Source organism: Kryptolebias marmoratus, linkage group LG23 (assembly GCF_001649575.2).
Source record: "Kryptolebias marmoratus isolate JLee-2015 linkage group LG23, ASM164957v2, whole genome shotgun sequence".
Lineage (NCBI taxonomy): Eukaryota > Metazoa > Chordata > Actinopteri > Cyprinodontiformes > Rivulidae > Kryptolebias > Kryptolebias marmoratus.
The window spans coordinates 2236021-2261866 of record NC_051452.1 but is presented as its reverse complement, the minus strand read 5'-3'; the positions used below and the strand labels follow the sequence as shown (position 1 = coordinate 2261866).

At 38.1% G+C, this 25846-nt stretch overlaps 1 long non-coding RNA gene across 3 annotated transcripts in view; it reads right to left on the bottom strand.

The window, feature by feature from the left end:
* Positions 1 to 25846, bottom strand: part of LOC108244315 — a 96602-nt gene that overhangs the window by 29104 nt on the left and 41652 nt on the right. For all 3 annotated transcript variants that reach the window (XR_003039807.2, XR_003039806.2, XR_003039805.2), the window contains one exon: positions 25640 to 25720. This is a non-coding gene — a long non-coding RNA (uncharacterized LOC108244315). The remainder of the gene's footprint in view (positions 1 to 25639; positions 25721 to 25846) is intronic.

Here is a 25846-nt window from a genome sequence, read left to right as displayed (position 1 = left end):
GAAGATCACACCACGCTAAAATGAAAGGATGATGGGGTCGTAGTCTAGGTACAGCATGAGGTCAAAGTAGCCAGTCCTACTTCAAATTCTCAGCTATTAAGCCATGCCAGTGTGCCAAGGCCCCACGTCATAAATATGTTGGCACTGCTGCCACCGCGGTCCACTCAGGACCTCCATGAACTGCCACCTTAATAAACCACCAAAGCTCAAAACCACTAAACTATCTCTGTTGCACACAATGGGAAGCCTCAATATGCATCTGAAGGCCTCGTCAACATCCTGCAAGGACCATCCACGTTCTGGCTGGTTTGTTCCATTGGATGGAGGTTATCATCCAGTAGAAAGGAGGCCTTAGGAGTTTAATTATCTTTTAGTGTTGTTGATGGCATTTTAGAAGTTGACATTCAGAAGTTGTAAAAATACATTCACTATTTGCAGTTAAATTTACCATCCGTACACAGCTTTAAAAGTTGCCGTAGCAGAAAAAAATCTTGTAGTACAGTTAGCCAATAGGAGCAACAGCTTTTAGTTTGCTTTTATAAACTTAAACACAAACAAATTGAATGTCAGCTGACAATTTTAGAGCTGAAATGCCTGATCCACTTTGTTCTTTTACACATAACCAGATGAATTTCTGTCAGATCCACTTTTGAGAGTCACATCTAAACTCAGTCTATAGCTACCAGTGCAGAACATTAATTGACTGGAATAATGAGTGTAACCTTGTGAATCTTGTGAAATCCCTGCTAATTTTTCAAAGACAACTTTTCACCAAGACCGTCAAGGAACTTTGATAAAAAATTTAAAATTATAGAGTTACTTTGTCAAATTTAGATCTTAATGGCACCCAAAATCTTAGGCTAACTTCATTACTATTGCAAATGTCACTTTGGTCTAGTCACGTCCCTTTTTTCCTTATTTTTTTTTTTTTTTTTAGAAAAAACAGTGGTCCAAGCCTTATGGATGGATGGAATGAAAACTTTGAACTGGAGGAAGCTGCTCCTGGAGGGGAGCACCGTTGCCATATGTGGAGGGTGATTAGTCAGCAAATTGTTCAGGTGGGTGGAAAGTTTCAAAGTACCTTGAACAGCAATGCCAGAATGCAGGTTTTTTTCAGCAGAACATTGGGTTGTAACAAGGAGAGCAATGTAGAGTAGATGTATGTGTAAAAGGACCCTTAGAAAGTAATGGTAACTTTTATAGAGTATGTCCGTGTAAATGATTTAATGTATCTTTATACCTGTAATTGGATTCTTGATTAACTGACATTTTGGTATTTATATGTATAATATACAATAACATCTTCTGTGTTTAAGCCTCTTCTGTCTCTCTCTTTCTGCCCTTCATTCGGATCTTATTGAGCTTTTGGTAATTCTTGTTTCTATGGCAACGTGAGTCAAGTCATCCTGTGGACGATGGGGGGATGGAGTAAGAAAGCCAGTGGGTAAGTGACTGAGTGTGCTGCCTGTTTGAGGAGTTCATGTTTTGTCTGCAAATCCTCTAACTAACCCCCTTTCTGACACTTATCAAAATGATCTAAAAAAATAAAAATAAAAAATGACATTCATGTTGGGTGAGTTAATGTCAAAATATCTAGATATCAATGAAAATAACCTACTTAATTGGCAATCTAACCCTGATTTTTGTAACTTTTCAGATGTACAATACAGGATTTTTTTTCCTCACTTCTAACAAAGATATGATGACATTGGTTTCCCAATGTGTTACAGATTATGACAGTTCAATTACGACCTAAAAACTGTGGGAAAGGTGTATAAGTAATTTGTAAATATGGGACAAGAGAAGGGACAGGTTCTATGGAAAGGTTATTAAACTAACAGCTAAACTGAGTGGGACTTTGACTTAAGTGGACTGTTACCATCCTAAAATAACTTCAATCTCAAAGATTTCAATGCCATTAGTTGCACCTTAGATAGTTATTTACATAGAATTTTATACTTACTTGTAAGTGCAAATAGCAACAGCTAACAACCCTTCAAGAAGAAAAAAATGGGATAAATAAAGCAGTTCCATACATTTAACTAAAACTTAAAACTTGGAACTTCAGTCTTAGGTTTTAATCATCAAAAGTTAAAGAAACTAGAAATCCCCTGGGAACCCAGAAGTTGGGACTGGAGCAGGAGCAGCGTTCCCATAGACAGTCCCACCTCTATGTAAACAAATCTGACATTGCCTGTAGAAAAACTAAAAGAAAAGAAATAGACCTTACTGACTGATTGTGTAGCAGGGAGTAGTGCGCAGACTCTGGTCCCAAATATACAATGAGGCAGCCCCAGTAAGTGGGATCTGGTCCACAATAGGATTTAAAAGTGTTGGTATCAATATGTCTTGGTTGACTAGGAATCTACACCCCCATAGTAGTAGCAGCAGTTAACTATAGCAATTCCAACACAGCTTGGAGGCCCTTCCAGCAAGAATATTAAAATATTTCCACTAAAATAACTGTATATATTGAAACTGATCACAATGTAACCATTTAGATTGGATTTATTTTAGGATGGCACCAATCAGCTTTGGTCTTGGTCCTGCTTGGCTGAGCCATTAGCCTATCATACCAGCTGGAATGAACTTAGTTTCTCCCAACTGAAATTGTTTAAAGAATTACTTAGAACAGGTAAGATGAGATATTAATTGTTCATAACTTTTCCACAGAGCCACACTTCAAAAGATCCAAGCTACCCCTTCAAAGCTCAAAGGTTTAAACTTAAACTTCTTAGCAATTCAATGTTCAGCAGCATTTTCCCCCTCTTTCAATCAGTCATAACTTTGTGTGTGTGTGTTTTGAAGCAGTGAATTTTAACAAACACCAAACTACTTGTCAGTAGAAGAACTCAAACTTGTAGCAGAGCATGATTTTTGCTTTATGCGTATCTTTAAATAACATGACATACTTACACATACCACCACAAGATCAATCAGCCCCAAAGCCTTGGTCTCTAACTCTGTTCAGTTCCTTATTTCTGAAGGGAATAATTCATAACAGAGTCCCGTTCCTCCCGAGTGGTGGAGGGGAAATCTATGTGCATGATATTGCATGCAAACAGTCAGGTTCAAACGGAAATTGATTTTAATTTCAGATAGTGTGATACAACTCGAGAATAGTAATAAAAAGGCTGTTGTGAGAAGTTCTGATCAACAGTGACATTTAAAAACAAGTGTTTTAGTCATTTTATCAAAATCGACAACACACATACGCACACCTCTTAGATCATCAGCTTCAGCTTGATGTGTGCTGCCCCTTTAAAATAATCAAGCAACACGAAAGTCTGGAAAAAACATGACAAAAACAATTTTAAAATTCCTGTTGCCTACCAAAATGTCCTACCGATTGGTCATACACCTACAAACACCAAAGCCAACTGACCTTAAAAAACAAGAAAATGCTATAATTCTGAATTTTACAGATGTTGATCTACAGTTTGGTGTGGTAGTAGTCGAGAGTCATTTAAAAACATATCTTAGCGCATAATGCTATTTTCAATGTTTACCCAAAACAACTATAACTGAAATTTCAGAGAATGCTAGGCCTGTAATTTTTTATGAACTGAAACAAAAACAGCTTGGTTGCTTAATGCAACTACATTTTAGTGTCTAAACTTAATTAAAAAGTACATACAAGTAGAACCAAAGGTAAAGGGAAACCAAAGAAATAAACACAATCTGACTTTAATTCAGGTCAACAGTTTGTGTCGTGACTAACCTATCTCACTTCCTGTCACCTTATGAGTCTTGCTGCTCATTTGTTACTGTGGTCTAATATTGGACACCGCTGGAGTATCTTGGCACTAATGCCAACAAACAACTTCTGCGCATCTTAGAGATGCGAAGGACTTTTAATAAAGCGTCAGTGTTAGACAAAGCATGTGGCACAATGTAATTCCTAAGTACTGCAGAAAATTAGACCCTGAGTAGCAAACAAGTTTAACAGCTAACAGAGAAATGTTGAGCACTTCGGGTCCTCCAAATGAAATTATTACTGTTTGTCATATTTTTTTTTTCCTTCTTAGTTAATCAACAAAAATGAACTGACATGGAAAGGAGATCCAGCACATACCTTAATTATGAAAGTGGATCAAGTGAAGTGGCTTTCGAATTTGTATTCACATTATTCTGTTCTATTTGCAAACCCAAGAGGCAGCAACAGCACCTATTATATTTGTTCATAAATAAATTAACAAGCATCTGTCACTAAAACCCGTGTTTTTGTGCCGAGAATGGCAGGTGACCTCCAGTGCCATCTGCATGCATTAACAAGCTTTTTCCTTATCTCATTGTAGATTGCATGCGACTGCCAGGTGGAAATGAGAAATTGTGTTATTTCCTGTGCGTGATGTGCGATGCCCAGTTGAAACCGGTTGATAAATAAGTGTACAATATTTGTTCTCAGGAGAACTCATCCAATTATTTCACTAGCTTGGGAGAATTCTGAAATTTGGCACACCGTTGCTTCACAAATGTTCAAAGCTGCTGTGCATCTGTTCCCATTCTTCTGCTATTTATTTGCTCTAATGTAGAACAAATAGTCATTTGGGACTTGCCTGTGTGTGTGTGCACATTTCCATAGCATAGTGTTATTCGCTGCAACATCATGATGTCGGGATCACGCTGAAGGCAAATGAGTAACAATGAAACTGGAAACATTTGGGAGCCAATGGCAGAGGTGGCGATAGGTTTAACAGTGGCGCTACTAAACGCTGAGAATTCACAGGATAAAGGCTTTGGGTATTCTTGGCGTCCAAACTACAGACACACAAATCTGATTGAACATTAAAGGGTAGCATTCCTTGAAGAAAGTTGGCCAGAGTTTCTGACTAAGATCATCTTATACTGAGAAATGTTGGAGTTGTGGCCATTTTGGTCAAACCTTGAAATGTTATGCGGGATCCCCTGTGATGTCACGAGATGTGTTGGCAATGACTCAGCTCCCACATGAAATTTTAGCTTTGCTATCTGTAAATCTTAGTTAAGTCAATTCGTGTTGTCATCTTGAATTGGACTGACTCCAAAAGTTAATCAGTTGTTAGTGGTTTATGAGATATTTTGCGGACAGATAAACCGGACTGACTCCAACGGTTAATGCTAATATTTTAAGCAAAAGGTCTTCCGCAACGAGTAGCACTCGAAACATTCGTTGTAAAGGACATACAGCTACAACACTATCTAATTTTACTAATATAGCTGTAGAATTAACTGAAATGTAGCCACTTTTTAGTTTAAGGTCAGTTGACTGAACTGGTTGGCTCCAAAAGTTAATCACTTGTACATGTACTGCACAGTCATTAATTACTGAAGGTTGTATTATTCATTTCATTTCAATATCTAAAATTAATTAAGTTCTAGCCATTGTTGTAATTTTTTTTTTTTTTAAAAAGTCAGTTGGCTGTGGTAGCCATCTTGAATTGGGTTGACTCCAAAAGTTACTGAGTCATAGAGACGCATTCAGTGCTTACTTTGGAAGAGTTTTAATAAAACTCACACACACACAAGCACAGACAAAAAAAACATTGTCCACCTTCGCCTCTCAACAGCGGGCGATAATAAGAAAGAGAATAAGCAACGAGTGATTCTCATCAATTATAAAATTAGCCCTGGCCTTCAAACCGTTTTTGCCCTCTGTTCTCTCTCCATGTATTAATTATTGTTTGTGAGGAGTTGGGAGACTCAGTCGTTGAAAGCGATGCTCGAGTCGATCAGCAAGAGACGTTAACATTTTACGTAATTCAACTATTTTGGTTCCAAAATAAAGTGCATCATTAATGCCGTTTTAATTTTTTATGAGCTGATGGCAGTGTTTTATGTCAGAGGAAACGCAGCAGGGGTAAGTCAGGCTTAGAATCTTAAAATTTAATCCAGTTTCTTAGCAATTGTAGCCGCCTCTAATTCCCTAAGTACATCTACCAGCTGGCCGTGACCAAAGCTCCACAGCCCAAAATGCTTTGTTATCACTAAATAAGCCTCCGATTATTTAAATATAGATCAATGACTTTGTTGTATAACATGCGTTACTTTTGCACGACTTTTGTAACAAAAGTACATTAAAGCAAAGGGGTTATTTTCAACATGGAATGGCAAGTTTACTGCCTTTAGCTTAAATCCCTGCATGATATGTGTTTATCCTCTTTATTCACGCTGCCTTCATCTCCCTGCTCCTGCTTTATTAGTGCCTGTCCTTTCCTGTCATCCACGCAATACTTTCACATTCAGAAACTAATGTCTTTGTTTCCGTCCATTGCGTTCATTCTTTCTCCTTTAGAATGCATGTTTTAGTTTTTTGTTTATTTATTTATTTTACACAGATTTTTCTAGATTCTTAAAAGCTATAGATGATAATTTGAACTGTAGATGATAAGATGATAAGTTTTTCCAATTTACCATTGAGAAACATCATTCTGAAATTGTTCCACTAATTTTATATTACTTTGTTTGTTTGTTTGATTGTTTTGTTTTTTTGACTGATGAAACTCTGCCAAGCTTTACTTCACTCTCTAAAATTTTCTTTACACCCAGGCCGCCTACTGACCTGTATTAACATAATTCATTGCCAAAATGTACCTCCAGCTATTCCTTCTTTGTATTACTTTTACAGTCATTTGTTGTCCCAAAATTACCATTTTTTTTTTAAATATGGTATAATTTGTTAATGGTAAAAAACACTAATAACCTCTCAACAGGTTATTACAGACCTTTATTATTTTTAATATAATATTTAATAGGTTGTGTTTATTTCAAGCTTTAGGAACATTTTGCAGCACTGAACAAATTTTATATAGTGGGGAAAAGGAGCAGGAGTGGCTCTTTTTATCGTAAAAGTTGCAGATTTGTGCCCTAAAGCAAAGTAATCATTATTATTTTATCAGAAATTAGTAGGGACATTATCTAAAGCATTTCTAACCAGGGGGACTTCTGTCGTAGCCATGTGTAGTAGTAGTTCTTATATAGTTGGTCTACTATCCATCTATCTTTCTATTAACTGGGCTTACCCCAGCAGGTACCGTGGGGGCTAAATCCTATCACATCTGACATTTGGTAATATAGTTGTATGCTCTGGACAGGTTACTTGTTAATCACAGGGCTGATTATATAGCTAATCTAATCGGGTTTGATTTTAACTTGCATTTCCAGTCAGGTCTAACGTCTGAACTGTATGTGCCGTGGCAGAGAAGCTGTGAAAACTAATTAGCGAGCTACCACGGAGCTGATTTAAAGAAACGGGCTCCGATGTTCACCTTAAACTCAGAATGATGAAATTACTCAACACAAACAAAGGAGCTGAAAGTGGAAACTAAAAAAAAAAAAATATATAGATTGTACAGATTGTAACTTTTAAAGTTAAAGGCCTTGTTTTCCTCAAAGGAATGCATATCGCCCGCTGCTTTTAATGCCAGAGTGATTAACTAAGATGATCATATGATGGGAAGGGATGACATCAGAGCCGTTTTAGTCAAACTTTGCAAATGACGTCATGAGCAATCTCTTACAATACTGGAAGACCTCGCAAGATGAACTACTTGGAGTACATGTTCTGGATGACTGTCAGCCACTACCGCACCAAATCTAAGCTTAATATTTGTGAAAATGATCAAGTTGGAACCATTTTATGCTAGCCATTGTTGATTATCTGTCGTGGACGACCTGAATTGGGTGGGCTCTAAACGTTAGTTATAGATGTACAGCTAATGATTTCTTTTTGAAGGATTCAATAAAATCAGTCCAGTGAGTCATGAGACATTTTGCTAACAGACAGACAGGGTTCATACCAACATTTCTTGTTAAAGTTTTAAGCAAAAATATGTCACAGTTTGTAGTGTTCTATGTACACGGTGATGATACTCAGCTACAACCCCACATTTTAGCGTAATATCTGTAAAACTGGTGGGTTTATAGCCAAATATTGTGTTTTATAAAGTCAGTTGGCCATGTCTGCCTCTGTGAATTGGGTTGATTTCATAAATTAATTAATTGTGAATGTACATCCAGTGATTACTTTCTGAAAATTTGTCCAGCGGTTCATCAAATATTTTGCTAAGAACAGAGTTGACTCTGATAGCTTCGGGCAAAAAATTTTAGAAACAGAATCACAAAAAATGGTCAGTGATTGAAAAATGTGTTGGGACTGACTCAGCCGCTACCACCCAAATGTTAGACCAATAGCCATAAAATTGGATTTATAGGTATTTTTGTGTTTTGCTTAGCTGTGGCAGCCATCTTGAATCGGGCAGACTTCAAACGTTAACCGTGTGTAGAGGTTCTGAGAATTTCATTCAAATCTATCCACTGGCTCATGAGATATTTTGCTAACTCTACCAACAAATGAAGACACACAGACACGGCAGCTGGTGATAAAAAGTAAAAATTGTGAAGATTACTTGATAATGAAAAAAGTGACTGCTCCTCGGAGCTCTTAAGTCTGCACATTACTTAACTTGTTCCGTTTTATCTTTGCTGGGAAACTTGTGAACCCTTAGCTTGTTTGTTCTTCTCCATCGTCTAATAAACTGACGAGATTTAACTACTCCGTCTGTATGCAGTGATCAAAGAAGGATCCTGAACGGAAAGCATTTAGTTCATTTTTCATGGCACTGGGATTGACTCATTCACCTTTCATAATTTTGCTCGTCTGCGTATTGATATTAAGAACTCCTGTCTTCCTCTTCACTGGAACGCCTGGAGGCCCCTCCTCATTTTTTTATTTCCTCCAACTCTTCCTTGTGATGTGCAATAAGCGAGAGCCTCTGTACCAGCTTCAATTTGAGTCGCAGTGTTTGGTGAGCTGCTCTTGTACCCAAAATAGTTGTTGTTGTTCCTCTCCTCGGCATCTGATTGTCAGGCCTTTGAATCATGTCCCCGCTCCTCCAAAAACAGAAGAAGCAGCAATCTCTTAAAGCAGACCCCCTCCCCTTCCTCCTCCTTCCTAACTCAAGCATCAACCAGGCAGCAGTGTCCTACATATAAAAAAAAAAAAAACGAGAAGGGGTTGGGGGGAGAGTAAGCGACATGAAAACCCAAACAGCCTCCCAGGGGAAAGAACAACAAGGATAAAAAGATGGAAGATGAAGCAGGCAGAGCCCATATACAGATCTGCAGTGATGTGCGCATGCACGTGCGTATACGCTGCAATCCTCCTTTTGGAAAGTTTGTTTTCTCTTACTGTTAAAGCCCTCAGTTATTGGGATTCACAGCGCATGAGAGCAGGGAATGGTAGCTGTTGGGCCTAAAATGAACCAGTTTGACCCCAAATACATCTAATAGCAAAAAAAGGGCACCAAGATACAAATGGAGGCAAATATGTTCATATTACACAACCAGCTGATCAAGATTAGGTTGATAAACTCTTATAAAAAAGCGTGCAAAAAAAACCCCATGGATAAAATGACTGTGACTATGACTAAGAGTATGATTCATCGCCAACAATGCTTAACCTCTTAGTTGTTGGGTCACTTCAGCTGGCTTTTAGGAGTAGCATTTGTTCTTGTTAAAATTTTCTACAATCAAAGCAATAACATGTAATTATACACAGAGTTTCCTACATTAGGCCCCACTGATCAACAAAGAAGTAAACTTTAAAATGACTTAGATTGGACGTTTTTCAACAGATCTGCACCCTAATGCAATTCAATTTAACATTTCAATAAAAAACAAATACATAAAGTAAGCTTCATGTTCTTTTTCTTTTCACCCTTTTTAGTTTTTAAGAAAATAAAGAAGTCTTGGTGATAATAGAGTGCTTTTCAAAATGGCCTCTTTTCGGGTGGTATAAATATACTCTATGAGCAGCGTCAGGGTCAAACTGCACCATAATGGCTAATCAATACCACACAACTCCCACCAACTTGAGCAGTGCTCTCTGCATTTTGTCTCTCCTCGCTGCTCTGTCTTCCTTACACAAACAAGTGATATTTCAAATTCCAAAGATGGTCTCTGAGGAGGCAAAGTCAAAAACAACTTCATTCTCCTCATAGGGAACACTGATGATTTTTAAAAGCACAATCGCAGGAGCAGACATTGATAAGACTGATGCTGCTAAAACCGCAGTGCTCTCTCTCCTCCTACATAATAGAGATTCCAACGCCTTCACCTGCAGATAAGCTGCAAGGACTATGGTGTTTTGATGTTCTAATGAGGATAAAAAGGAAATCTTTTAATCATAAACTCTAAATATAAAACAAAGAAATAGGTTAACAGTTTCAGCACCATTACCAGTATAAACAAACTGCAGTAAAGCACAAAAGGATTGATAGATCTTCCTCAGCTACAATTTAAAGATGACATTCAAACTTGTTAAGCCAATTAGCACATTCAGTCCTGCCTGAAGCAAATGACATGACTGGGTGACAAATCCACTGAAAGAGATGAGATAATGGCCATCGCAGCTCAAACGATCCACGCCTCTTGTGCGAGTGCTTTCAGCGTATGCAGGACACCAAAACAGACAATTACTGTTTTCCCATAGTTAGTGTTTTCCTTTAAAAGCAAGTATTGCATTTTCACTTGATTTGATAACTACCTCAGGTTCTGATTTGTATACAGTCTTTCCATTTCCAGACAGCTAAACAAGACACAAGGGTCAATGAAACAGCCTCAAACTGAGTCACAAACTCATTCAAGTACTGCACGACAAAGTTCAGCTTGCTTTCAGCTCTGCGGCGGTGACTAAGGGATTGGACGTTTTCCTCCCGGGACTAGCTGTACGCATTCACACACATACCCAACCTGAATTTACTGCTGACCATGACACTTCTTCCCATACATGTCAAAAATACTACAAAAAAATGCATAGGAATACCAAAGAGAATACAGCACCAGAATAGACGAGTACATTCAGTGCTTGAAGGTTTGTTAGCCTGTTGATAGTGCCGCTGCCTTCGCCGAGTCAAGCACACAGTGGCGTGCTGGTTTGTTTGGACAGCCTTGTACATTTCAACAATGCCAGTGCATGTACCGACTTATAGAGGTCTTAATCAGGTCAAATACTTTTGTTTGTTTGTGAAACTGCTTTTGAAACAAAACAGCATGCACAACAATTACAAATAATTGTGTCCATAATTACAGCAACTCCCACTGTTTAACTTTTTTTTCCCCTTTTTAGACCTTATATTTACCAAGAAGATATTTATAAAAATAAATGAATTAATAAAAGCTTGATATACGGTGTTTGTAAATAGTTATATATATATATCAATATTGGTTTGCCCTTCCTCATATTAAAGAACCACTTTGTTGGCAAAATGTACGCAAAATTAATAGAATATCTTTAGCAGTTTGGCCATATTTGCATGGTGAATCCACACAACTTATGCAAGTCAACAAACAAGAATTCACTGCAAATACTTGCAACACAAAAAAAGACCACACCTTGGTCAACAAAGGTTTTTCTCGAGGGACACAAAACCGGCAGACCACAACTCATACCGAGTTCTCAAAGATTAACCAGCTATTTTTAATCTGCCAACAGTTCAGCTTACCACAAATACCTTTGCTAATTTTCCATCCACCCATTTTCCTTACCTGCTTTTCCATGCAGGGTTGTGGGGGGGCTGGTAGGCTTGCCATTCAACTTGGAAATAGTTTGCACCAAAATTGTATTTAGATTTTCCTAGAGGAAATCCAATGTTTTCGTGTTTAGTTTCCCTAAATACTAGAGCGCTGTATACTAGAGCTGTATTTTGACACAAATGTTGCCACACTGCTCGCCGGTTGCTTTGTTGCAAACACCCAAAATCAGTGAGACTGCAACTAAAAATCTGCCGATTTTCTCACAATTTTGAGTAAGATACTACCCTTAGTGTCTCAGTTTCAGAGCCATACTCAACCTAAATGCTAGTTGGGGTTTTTTTTGGTGTTTTTTTNTCATATTATATCTACATATTTTTTTCTAAAATGCAAAGCAGATTTTACTGAGCTTTTATGGTTATCTAGCTTAATCATTAGTAGACGGTTTTCATACTGCCACATTTAGAGCAGATGGTTCTCATTGCAAATCGTTTAAGAATATTACATATTTTCCTTTTCAAATGCAGGCGTTTGCTTGTGCAGCAGAAATACTTTGCCAATTTCTGTTGCTGCATTCACACCCGTGGCAACCCTAAAACCACACGGCCTTTCCACTTGAGAAATCCTATTTTAACCCCTGGGTGGAATAGTCCATTTAGCCAGATGGAGACTGTAGTTATAAAACATCAAGAAGTCTCCAGGAGCCAACATTAAAAGAGCTGTCTAATTAGAGGAAAGTCCGTTCTTCATTCAGTATTGTACATCAGTGCCACAAGCTGGTACTTACCACACATTTCCACTGGGCCTTCAAAGGAAGTCTTCATCTGCGACGCATGTGGTCGTCATTTAGGTTAAGGACCATTTATTACGTTTCAGGAAGATGTGTTAATCTACTGGAGAATCATTTTCACCTTCGCAGTAATGACTCATGAGACAGTCAAGAAGGCTTGACTAATTTGCGCCAGATAATAGATTTTATCCATTTCAGCCTCTCGTTTTGGAAGCGCTCTGACAAAATGAAGAATCGGAAGCCTGAGAAGCACAGAAGGAACCAGTTAATTCAATAATTAGTTTAAGATTTAGTGAAATCCCAGCTTTCTGTCTCACGATGTTTGGTATTCAGCTCATGAGTTCTGATTGCATGAGACACCGTTTTTGTTTGTGAGATGAGGTGCCGTAAATGCAAGTGTCTGACAACTATTAATTTCAGAAACATTGATTTTATGTCACAGTTTACAGATATAATTTTAATATTCAGCAGAACAAACAGGGCACTACAAACATTAGTGCTAATGAAGGAAAGACAAATTATATTCATGATGGTTATTACCATTTGTATCTGTCTCTGCCAAGCTTTTTCAATGTTTATCACTCACAGCTGAAAGGTGAAGGCAGAAGATTATGTTTTTGCTCACCACTGTGCGTGAGCATGTTGTGTCCATGCTTAACTAGTAATACTGCATGAGATTGTGCATAACTATTAATTCCCATCAGGAAATTCAACGTTTTTGCAGCCACTCCAAGAAGACATGAGAATGAAATAGAAAATTAAAACAAATATAACATTTAGAAAATTACAGAACAAAACTATGAAACCTGACAAATTACCAAGTTCAACAGATAAGACAGAGAGATTGCACAAGATTTATTTCACATTGTGATATTGCACACCAGAGGGTTATTGATTTTGGAGGGCCTCCACCTGCATGTTAATCACTCAGTTATTCAAACCTGGTGTTTCAATGAACAAACATGGAGGATAGTGGCCCTCCAGGACCAGGATTGAACACCACTGGTCTACGACCCCCTGTGTGGTCTTAAGCTTTGACAACATCCTGTTTTTCACCACCACAGTCAGTGAATCCATCTCCACCCCACCACATCACTGGCCCTACGACTGAGTTTGTTTATTCTGTTGGCATCTGCAACCTTCAGCGCGCTGCACCGGCACACAACAGCAAACAAGAGAACATCGGCCACCACCAGCTAGTAGAACATCCTCTGCAGCATCCTGCAGATGTTAATCCAAATCCAAAACTCTGGCATTAAAGCTGGCAGGTGACGTGCATTCCTTGAAGAAATGCTAGAACTTTATTATTTTTTTCTTTAAAATCACCTATCATTTAGTCTTTTACACGTCCATATGATAAATAGCTACATTAGAACTATTACCCAGTCAGTCACAAGCCACTCAACCAACATGAGCCTTGAGGAGAAAATAAAGTCTAGAGAAAGGAAACAAAAAAAGTAGACCTTCACTCTTTTCCCTCTTTCTTGCTCACTGTGTTCTTATTAATTTTTCCAAAGAGGCCTGTCAGCTCGGATAGTACATCATCCATTCATTAACGCGACAAACTCCGCCAGCGCCACGTATTGGCAAAAAGAAAAGGTCAAACAACAAAATTCTGTGTTTCCAACCTGAAGTGTGCCATTCAGCATTTTAATTAACATGGGCCACGGGAAAGTGAATGAGCTGGGAGTTGTAAAAAAAAAAAAAAAAAAAAATTGATGCTTTGTATAGCCTTGAGGAGAACAGCACAGAGAGACATAATGATAATGTTCCACATCCCTAAGAACAGTGAAATAGCTAGCTAGGGATATCAAGCCTGGGTGGATGAATGACACAGCAAATATTGTGTGAAAAGCTTGTTGAATATCACACCTTATAACTACATGTCACCAAAGATGAATGGTTTCATTCGGTATAGTAGCTTTTCTCCCATAAAAATTTAGAAACCCGATTAGGGCAGCACTTGTTTTTTTTTAATGAAATTGTTGCACATGTAATCCACATCGTTGTCACATATGGGTGATGAAAATGCAGACAAGTCCCGACATCTTGTACTAAATGACAAAGTCACAATAAAAAGCTATCCTCTTTTTCCATTGTTTGCAAAATGCATCACGGTGCATTTCTTAGGCTGTTCACACATTTCAAGGCAACACTGCTAATTGTCATAATTGTTGACAGATAAGAAACCCAGAGAAACCATAATGTAATATACATCTAATGTACATTATAATGTCAACATGGAGATAAGTTCCCTGCCTACTCAGACTGGTGTTCAAATTGACGTGCGCTGACATGCTAGGTTGGCTAATTATCCCCCACCACCATGAAAGGTGTGTAATGCAATTACCTGTCATATCAAAGAGTCAATCCATTTCAAGATGGCTGTCATAGCTAATGGAAGTTAGCAAAACACCAAAATGACTATAACTTTGTCAATTTTACAGACATTGAACTAAAATTTGGTGTGGTAGAAGCTGAGTTTTTCCCAACATATGAGTAAAACATCAAGCAAGATATTTTTTTTTTTTAATTTTGGCATTAAAGGTTGGTGTCGGCTCCATCAGTTAGAAAAATAGCTCATTAACAAATGGATGGATTTTACAGAACCTTTCAAAGTAATATTAGATATACATCTGCGACTTGTTCATTGTTGATAGAAGATTGCCACTACATCCAATCAAACTGTTCAAATACCAAGACAGGTGTAACTCTGACTATTATAGATATTGAGCCAATATTTGGGGTGGTAGTAGTTTAAAGTCATCCCACAACACATACTCTATGAGCAAATAATCACTTAAGACATTAATTTAAAACTATGGCATACAAGATGGCAGAAGATTTGCATCTTACCATCACAGCCAATAAAGACTTCTTGCTAACAGCACAAGTATCTCAAGTCTCATTGCAAAATTTGTCCTCCAAAGGGCTTGCAGTTTTGTGAAATTCTCATGCCACCTTGCCTGTACTGTTTTTATTAATATTATGTTATGTTTAGGATGGCAAAACAATGCAGGCGAAGGCAAAATATTCAGCTTGGGCAGACTTTGAGGTGAGCTTAGGATCATTATCCTGTACTAGAGGCCACCTTGTTTTTCAGCTTCAGCTTTTTTTTTCCCCCCTTTCGTCCTTTGTGTTAGCTTCCAAAATTTGCTGGTATATAATTGAATCCATTCTTCACTCTACCACTGAAAGGTTCCTCGTGCCACTGGCTGCAACACAAGCCTAAAGCATAATCAATCCACTTTCATGACAAACTGCTGTAGCGGTGTTCTTTTTCCAAACTTCAGCACCCTTTTACTAAATTGCACATTCTGGCCAAAAGGTGCATTTTTTTCTTCCTCCTTTTAATTTCATTAGCTCAAACAACTGGTTTGACTAAAATGTATCCTGCATTGTTTTATGTTCATTTGCCAACTGAAGAACATCCCAAACATTAAAATCCTCTCTTCTTGATTTCAAGAGGTCTTTTAACTGACATTTTCTAATTGCAATAAAAACTGAAGAAACACCACCTGAAACCATTTAGCTCTCAGAGCAGGAGGCTATGGGAAGAGAACAACCAGCTACATTTCAGAATCAGTTCTTCAAGAAAAATGTGGTTCTTGTTTGCTTGGTCAAGATTTACTTGGGCAAAGTTTTACAGACTCCAGTGCTCAATGTGTCAAAGCTTTGATATTTGCAAAACCTGACATTTCCTAGTAACAAGTAAGCTAAGGTCTAATAAAAAGTGTTAGAAGCAACAATCCATCCATTCATTTTCATGCAGAGTCACACTATCCCCAGTGGTCATTGTGAGAGGAGAGAGTTACAGCCTGGACAAGTCCATTGAACTTTCTGGGGTGGAAAAGATGTCTAAAAAGATTCCATAGTTGTTTACACTAAAATTGAGTTAAATTAGACCTAAAGGTTATCATTTAATAATTAGTTTAAAACTGAAACTACAGTAGTTATCCAATAGACATCTGCTGTACATGTATCAAAGAAATCTCTGGAATACAATATATATTATGACTTTTTTTGTCCTGAAATAGCTGTGCATTTAGACGAGAAAACTGATGTTAAAACTTTGAAACTCTGCTGAGTGAAAAGTGGAAGAAAAGAAGTTGTTAGATGCTCAGACCACACATCAGCCTATACAAGCACATAAAAGCTTTCTCAGAGTTCATAAAAGAAATATGCATCTGTAAGTTCTCGAACGACACAAAGATATTATAGTCATATTTCTTATAACACTGTACAAAAAGAGATAAACCATCCTATAAGAAGATATCTTTGTCACAAAGGACTATAAAGCACCGTCTCAGTGTTCGTTCTAACCCTGCTCCCCACTGAAGGCAGCTCACTTTGGAGTGGGTGGATTTGTTTTCTGTAGTGAAGCGGGGCGCTGCCTCGAGTGACACATCACCTCAGTGACACCTTACACGTGTTTGACTGTGCAGGAGAATACATAGAAACTCATACATAGTCAATTTTGTGTTGTCATGCTGACTCCTATGGTGAGGAGACGGGTTTATTTGGCTTTTTGGGTCATGGCTGGAACCTCTCCCAACATGCATTTGGCTCTTGGCAGACAGCAAGGAAACCGCTTAAAGGGAGCTGTCAATCACATGGTTTACACGGATATACAGTCGTTCTCATGTCTGGAACATATTTGACATGTCTTTAGGAACTCAGAGAAAAATCGTGTATCCACTAAGAGAAGCTGCAACGCTAATACAATAATGGAATAAAGAAAGTTCACCTTTCCGCCTTGGCATTGTCTTAAGACCTGTTTGTGCCAGACCAGCAAACTGCCAAAACTCCTGCTTTTACAGAGGAGGTCACACTGATAATAGGTTAATCACATGCATCTGGTTAGCAGCTCCTAGCTGTTCCTTTTCTTTTTAAATCTGATGGAAGCAGTAAGGGTGGACTTAGTTTTGCAAATGCAGCTTTTTCATTTTGGTTTTTTTTTTTTTTTTTTAATAATGTCACAATGAAATCTGTTGTGCATTTTTGTACACCTAAAGTTGAAAAGCTGTTTTATGCCTCCATATGCAATACTGTGGACTTTAAAGAGGGAGCACTTTCTTTCTTCCAAGATTGCCAATAAGACTGAAACAATGGACGATAACGGTTATTGTTGCAAAGTTGAGGAAAACTTTCTGAACCACTAGACCAACCATTCAACTGTAATTTATTACAATAATAAAACTCAAAGAATTCTTGGGAATACATTAAAAAGTGGACAAATCCACCAGCCGTTCCCATGTGTCCTTAAACCTTCTGGTGTCACAGCTAAAGCATTGCATTTCTGCCAAACAAAACAAAATAAACAACAATATTCCTAAAGGGAACAGAGTTTGTTCAACCTACCAATGAGCTTCTGGCTGCATAGAAAACAACCCTTCAAAGTCAAAAGAGAAATGTTAGTAAGGAAGAGGGGAAAAAAAGGTCATTAGATACCTGTCTTAGTGGTGACACACAAACTGAAAAGCACTCAGAGTTGACAAATGATCCAAATAAGAAGTGACACGGCTCAAGATCATGCCTGAGCTGCAACAGCAGCTTTAGATTTAGTGTCCACTCACAGGTCGTAAATTTCAAGAAAAAAAAGAGCTTCGGTGTTTGATAGAAAGCAATGCCTGACTGTGACATTCACGCTAAAATGGAGGAGTGGTAAGGTACCTTATTCTAATCGTATGATTTATTTGGGTCTTCTCATTACACACAAAGTGCCTCGTAGATCCAAAAAATGTTTGAATAATTCACTCAGAGATGACTTTATTATTCTAATTTATCTGTCAGCCAACCTAGTAATGTTCTAATGTGTGGAAGCGGCTTCCCATAAAAAAGAGAAAAAAGAAATTTCAGAACTGAGAACACGTGAATGACCTGGAGCCTGTCCTATGAGCCTGAGAGAAGTGACTTCAGGTTTGGCTTGGTGTTGTGAACCCGGTCCCCTTTTGACAGGGGGTACACCAACGCATTCTGGAAATGTGCGAGAGATTAACCACCTAAAAGCACCAAATGGCAAATCAACTGCCTCGGCAAAAGACAAAGTTGCAAAGATGCTGAAACATGGACAGCATGGAGTGTTTTCCCTTTTCTGCCTCTCAGAATGAAACCCATTTAACGCATGTTCGAGAGAGACATTTCAGCAGGAAACAAAAACACTACAGGTTTTCAGACGGAAAATAGTCATTCAATAGTCATAAAAACACATTAAAGCACTCCAGAGAAAGAAAAACACTAAATAAAAATAAATAAATAAATAAAACAGAGGACACATTTTAGAAACACCAAAAATAATGGCGTATCACATGGATCAAACCCTTTTTCAAATTTTAATCTCATATAGCCCACACAAATGAGTGTTTTAGGTTGGAAAAAATGTTTTAAAAAGTGGATTTAAGCACAGTGTGACATAAATACTTTATTAAATGGGGCTTTCTAATGTTAATCTTTCCCCTGGTTTTCTAAGAAGAAGGCCGCAAATCCAAGAAGCCAACAGCAGGTCAAACGCCAAGATCAGCAGTTTGCACCCTTTTGATAAAAATAAAAAAAAAATACTTTTTCATGTGGCTTTTAACACCATCTATACAGATCCATTGTGATTTTCTGCAAGTGTGGCATAATAAAGTCCATTATCCTTGCTTTAATTTAACAGGTTTTATGCTAATTGAGGTGAAGAATCTCTGCTTGATATAGATCATAGCTTGAGGGATCAACGCAATAAAATTTGATCAGAGGGTTAACAGGATGTGTCTTGCCTTTACCATGTAGGGCGAATGCTTTGGGACTATTGAAGAAAAAAGAATGAAGGAACCAAAAGAGCTCTGCTTTTCTGAACTCGCCTTCTGTTGAACTATATTTGGCTGCGCATGCTGTTAACCTTTAGTCAATGATATAATTTGGATAAGTGGTTTGTCTCTTAATTGCTAGCCTTGATTTTCAGAATAGGAGTCAGTAATTGAAGCTATAAAAAAGTCCCCAGGTGGCTGCGGCCAGTGGTAAAGGCTCAGCGTGCACACGGTAACTGGAGGGCAACTGGAGTCGGTATTGCGCTCACTCGCAAAATTATGGAAGAATGCCGTCAAATGGGAAAAAAGAAACTTAACTCTTATTTAAGGAAACTGAACCAATGAGCGAAGAAACAGCTGACACTTTCAGGGAAGATGTAACAAAACGCTTCTGGATTAATATTTCAGCAGCAGAACCAAGATTGCAACAAGTGTCACTCGTGGTAAACATGTAAACATGCAGCTGCATAATAATGCACGGGATCATTCATACCATTATGTTTTCACACTGTGAAACAAGCACTTCAAGGGTTTTCATGGAGCAACCACCAAAAAATACACTCAAAGCGATGCTGAATGCTAAAGTTTATTAGCAAAGGTATTTTATAGATTTCAACGTTTTACTCTTTGGTTTAAAAGATGTTCACGACCCAGTTTAAACTACCTTCAACTTATCATTTTCAGTAAAAAAAACAAACACCAAACCACACTTTTCTTTTATTAGGGTCAATTATTGTTGCTGTTTTTTTTTTTTTGCCAAAAGCACTTGAATGGAAAATGAATCTTATTTATGTCTTGCAGCCACAGGATTACAAACTTAAGTGGAGCTCCTCTGGTCAGCATTACACCATCTTTCTGTTTTACCCGAGGCTCTCAAAGATAATTAGATACGGAATAATTCATCCAGTTGCTGAATTTTTAATTAACACATCTTACCCTATATGCCATATACTGAATACATTTCATTACACAAAAAACGCTCTTCAGAAGAAGCATTAGACTTGGGCGCAGAAAGCACAGGATTTTATATTTCACCTCTACAGTGTTTAAGGTTTCCAAGCAGCAGTGTTGACACGATTTTGGCCAAATGTATTATTTTTTTTCTTAAGCTCCGAGGTTAATTGGCAGCGGTGTACCAATGCTTCTGATATTAATCAAATGCTTTTCTAAGAATGTATTTTTTTCTCTCCCTCCCCTTCTTCTTCCTGCTGTTTTAAAGGGGAAATGAAAAGTGTTTTGAAGCTAACAAATCAAAAGAAAGCCATAAAAGGTTGTTTTCAGAGTCCCGCATTTAAAGAAATTTACACCAATTCAAAATTACTAATAAAAGATCTCTTTGGCATTTTCCATGATCACTTGGAAGTGCGACATATCGAGTGCCAAACACAGGAACCCAAACAAGACAAGTCATTAGCAAATATGGACAGTGGAGGGCTCAAATGGTTCTATGTGTTGCACAGAAACTCTAAAAACAAATCAATGACATTTTAAATCAGATAAATACACCACTAGAATGTTTTATGAAATTGTTTAAAAGAAAAACATTAAAACTCTTACATTTTATTTCATTTCCTCTTTAAAACAAAATGAATCTGAAACAGTTACATTTTCAAAACTCTATTCTATTAGCAACAAAAAGGTGGTAGTGCTATGGTTTGGGCCTGTTTTCTACTAATGGAGTGCTGAATTCTAATGCTGTTGAAGGAAATATTAAGAACATTTGTCTGTAAACTGAGTCTAAAGAAGAAATGGGTCGTTTGTTAAAACAATGATCTTGTACTAAGAACAACTAATTAAAAATAGAACAAGGCTCGAACTGCAATCTTTTGAATATCTTTTTATTGGACGTTTTTCCTCCATTTCAAAGACGATATGTTTGGAGGAGGATGTAAAAGTTTTAAAAACACCAACCGGCTATGCAAGGACAGGTGAAAATAATGTCAACATTATTGACACAAAATGCAAATAAAAAGTCTTTCAACCATGGCTAATTTCCCCAAAACTAGCGTAGCTTGTTTGGTTGACATTGTTCAACATGTCCTCTCGATAGTTAGCGTTTCTGGGTCAGACATTAATATCTTGGCTGTAATTGTTTGATTTCCTGAGCACGGTCAGACACAGCAATGATGGGCTGTGGCAGTTTGTTCAGCACACACAGCTACAATAAAAGTCCTTAAAAACTGGATTTTGGGAAGCATTTTTAAGAATTTAAATGCGTCTCAGTAAAAATGCTGTTTGCAGGTGGATGAGGGGTGCGAACGCAGCAGAAACAGTTTGTTTTTGCAACATATCCGTGTTAGTATGAACAGCCTGAGGACAGAGTTTTGAAATGCTTAAGCTAAAAATGACCATTTAAACCAGTGGGAAATAACCTGATGCAAGCTCAGGCTGAGGAAACACAAACAGAAGCAGTTTTGTTTGATGCATTAAGCTAAAATTTCTTTGTTGATATACAGAATTGATGCAGTTCCCTGACTCTCCTGCATGGAAGGGAATCACATCAACAGAGGCCCACGTGTTTTTGAATGATCGACAAGTCTGACAATTAATCCATAACCATAACAAATGAAACAAAATAACTGTTTGTTTCATTTGTTTGGCTCGGTTTCCACAGCCTCTATCATGGCTGGTTTTAAAATATGACGTTTCTTTGTCATGTCTCTGCAGAAAACGTTGACTATGCTGGCTCTGCAGAGCCTTTCTCCTCGTTTCAGACACACGCCGGCTCCTCCAGAGCCACAGAATACATTACACATCTGGTTTCACGAGGCTTATGACAAGTGAATTAATCTTAATGTTTACAACGCACACTGTAGCCCTTTGATGCTGAAATGAGCACACTAATGTTGATAAGATATGCACGGCTAATGAAGGGCCTGTCTTAGATACTTATTTCTTTTTCTGCTCAGTCTGCGATTGCAACACACAATCCAATCAACCCCTCTAGCGCAAATATTGTCATCCAGTCTGTAAATAAGGTAAGTAGGCAAAGGCGCACAGCACATGTCTACAGATCACACACACTAAATTAATAACCGTCTGGTGAGAGGTTTAGTATGTTTTAGTATATTTGGCAGGACCAGTAATTATAAAACTAGGCCATATTGCAATGGGAGATAATTAACGTTAGCAAGTCCCTGGGAGGTTTTTGTGAAGTGGGGGAGGCTTTGACACAGCCTATTCAATTATGTCCTTCCCTGTGGGTCCGGAAACCCAGAATATGGAATATCTAAATTAGGCACATGACAAATCACTCACCATGTCTGATGGAACAAGTCATGGGTTTTAAAACCAACGAAAAGTTGTTAAAGCAAGACCCGTTTGAAGTTTGTTAAGGGTAAACAATTATTAGAAAGCTTTTTAGGGTGTTGTGGTACAACATGTGGCATATTCCAACTTGTTTCTGAAGCTTCTAAAGCGCTAAAATTATTTTTTGTAGCCATTATTCTTGTATTACATTCAGAAATCCGGGATCATCCTACACCTCACACCTCACATTCTCAGGTTTCCATCACTGAAGGAAAAGGGAACATTTGATAAAAAGGAAGAAATAAAATCCCAGCACCCCATGAACAATTAATGAGATGCCAGAAATACTTCAAAATTACCTATTGATTTTTCAAATGTGGAGCTAACGGCATTGGAAATTCCTGCGATGTCATGATCATAAGTTTACTTGACGGAATTTGGAATTGCCCTCTCCAAACGACGCTCGTGACTTGATGGGACTTGATAAGGCTGCAATTATAGAAAAAAAAGATGCTGGTTGTACACTTGAGATGTTGGTGCTTGGAAAATTATGGATTAAATTAGTTTTTTTAATGGATTGAACATGAGGCACGGGGAAGCGAGGATCGGGGTGGGTTGCTAAAGAAAGTCATGAGGACACAATAAGAAATGTTGCCGACAAGAAAGGAAGTGTGGATGTCTTCTCAAATTTACAGACTTAAAAAGATAGTTGTTTGACATGTCTTCCTTTAAAAGGTTTCAATGAAAATTCAAGGGATCAGCTTTAAAATGTGCCCTTTTTCCTTGTTCTGAATCTAGCACATCATAGACTGAGAAATGGGTCACTTATAACAACAAGGGAATTGAAGATCTCACACTTGACCCTCCTTGCGTAGTCCTCACACCTGCACACTAGTTAACCCGCTATAAATAACATACAGAAATAGATATTCAGAACTAGGGGTAATAAGGAGATAAAACAGATAATCACATAGAAAATGTTTGCATTTCAGTTCATTCTCTCAGATTGTGCCATTTTCGGACATTTCCCCAAATCAATGCAGCCTTAGAATCAGTACCAGAACTAGAGGCGTCACTGTCTGTAATCTGATCAGTCCGAACCAGTAAACCAGGCCATTATTACTTCAGCTGTGTTCTTTCTACCATCGTGCCCGAGCCCAGCAAGCGGTTCTAATTCCCAAACCTAACTACTCGTGATGAATGATCATCTAACAGCATGGGAAGCTTGCAGTGGACCGCCTTGGCCCAATTATAAGGCAACAACATCAAAAGGCACCCAGCACACATACACCTCAGAGATGGGAGACGAGCTTTGACAAAATGGCAGGGTTTCATGTCAAGTAATGAGAACAGGTTATGTATGTATGAAACTATAGAACTGTTACAAATAATTGATCGTCGGTGGTAACAATATAGGACCTGTATTGCTGTAGATGTCACAGGGACATCACTTCACGTTTTTTTAATGATCAAGTAGCTTTTTCGGCTGAGACTGCAAATTAGTCACAGCAAACAATATTTGCACTTAATGCAAACAAGACAAAATTAAAAGCACCCAAAAACAAATACCAGTTACTTATTTAGCCAGTATCTCTTTTGGCTGCAACTGTTGGAGACACAAAATTGCATACATGAATCACAGTAAACTGACATATTGTCAGAATTTAGTCACAAAGTGTCTAAATTGTCTAAGTCGTGACGCACAACATATTCTCTTTCTGTCTCCAATCAGCCACAATTTAGTTTCACGGGTCGCTTTCTTACACCTGCAACAACAACTTTTTTAAAAGAAAAGTTATTCTGTAAATATTTTGACCATATTCAAGTCGATTCGTCGCCAACAGTTGCAGCCCAGTGAGACACTGGCGGGGAGCCGTGCCTCTAACCAGTCACAATTAACATTTAACCAAAGACAAAAACTGTTTTTAAGTAGTTTGTCAGTCTTTGTTTCGTTTATACAACTGAGACAGGGTTTTGACTCAAACCAGCACATGTGAAGTGAGGAAATTGATTCACCGTCACAAGATCTATTGCTTGGCCTCTTCTCGGGGAAAAGATTTCTGAAACAATCTGTACTTGTGATTGTCAACGATGTAAAGAGTTTTTGAAAGCTACTTTCAGATATTTCCCGTGCAATATAACACACTGTAGATGCAGCATGAACAAAGCTGATTAAAAAAAAAAAATTAAAATGCTGATTGCAGCATTGTTCTTAGTGTCGCTTGATAAAATACTCTAAACCTATGACTACATGTGAAGTTTGTTAAAGTTGCAGAAGTCACCAATTATTCATGTTGCATCTTATAAGCACTTACCTTTATTCTTGATTACACTATACAAAAAAGTGTACAAAAGATTCAGACTGTTACGTAGTTTTCTACCAAACATTCCTCCCTGAGATGAAATAATTATAAAAACTTTGAAATGTAAGATATGTCGCATACTGCTTCTACTTCACAAGTCTTATTATGCTCCAAATACAACGTTGCGTCTGCAAAATGAATGCAGAGTTTTCTGGGCACACGATATCTGTTTGTCACAATTTTATCCAACTAGTTGAACTGTCAGTTCCTAAATGAGGAATAATGTACCCCGTTTCCCAGAAAGGCCGTAGCATCCCGGCTGATGCCGCGGCCAACTCTTCTGTTGTTTCGAAGATAATTTAGAGCTCCACTCGGATCTGTCAGTGCAAATTATGAGTTCAGCTCTTGTTTCCACTGGCTAATGATGTGGCAGTGGATGTTCATTTATAGCGAGCTGCTCCAAGAAGCCGGACGACGACACATCGAGGGGATAAAGCTGATTTATATTCTGTATAATCTCATGTTGCTGCGCTAAATTTGCTTCAAATGGCCTCACGGCGTTAAAAGGTAGACAGAAGTCTGAGCATTAAACATATGGCTGTTTTCATTCGTATTCACTAGAAGCAGAAAGTAGTCGAGAAGTGCTCCTTGGGCACTGAAGTTAGTTTCTGTTTGGACTGCTCATCTAGTTGCTTAAGAACCATTATGCATTTGGCACTTTGCAAATTTTTAAAGGACAACATCTCGACTTTTTGGTGCTAGAAAACCTACAAATCTGGCCTGTGGAGGCATGCATTTATGGAATGGAATTCACATCACCATTTATGGAGCAATGATGCATCATCAGAGGATAACCAGAGTGTGACAGCTTAATGTTTTAGTAGATTATTGAAGTAATTGTTTCAACAAAAAACACATTGTTCTAACAGGAATGAGTCAAATTGATGTGTGGGAGCTTACTGAAGCTACGGTAGAGGATGAAGAAATGAGCACCTTACTTTTTCCAGGGATCCAGCTCAGCTCTCCCTCAACCGAAGGCTGCCGGCAGAGCAGAGGACTGGGGGAGCTGCTGCTTCAGCCTAGGAAGAGTGGAGCAAAGTTCATTTTTAAAATGTTTCTTTTTTGATCACGTACTGTATGCATAGCTGAAATAACAGCGCAGACGTCGTCTTTAATACGCATGACTGAAGGTTTGGTCAGACGGC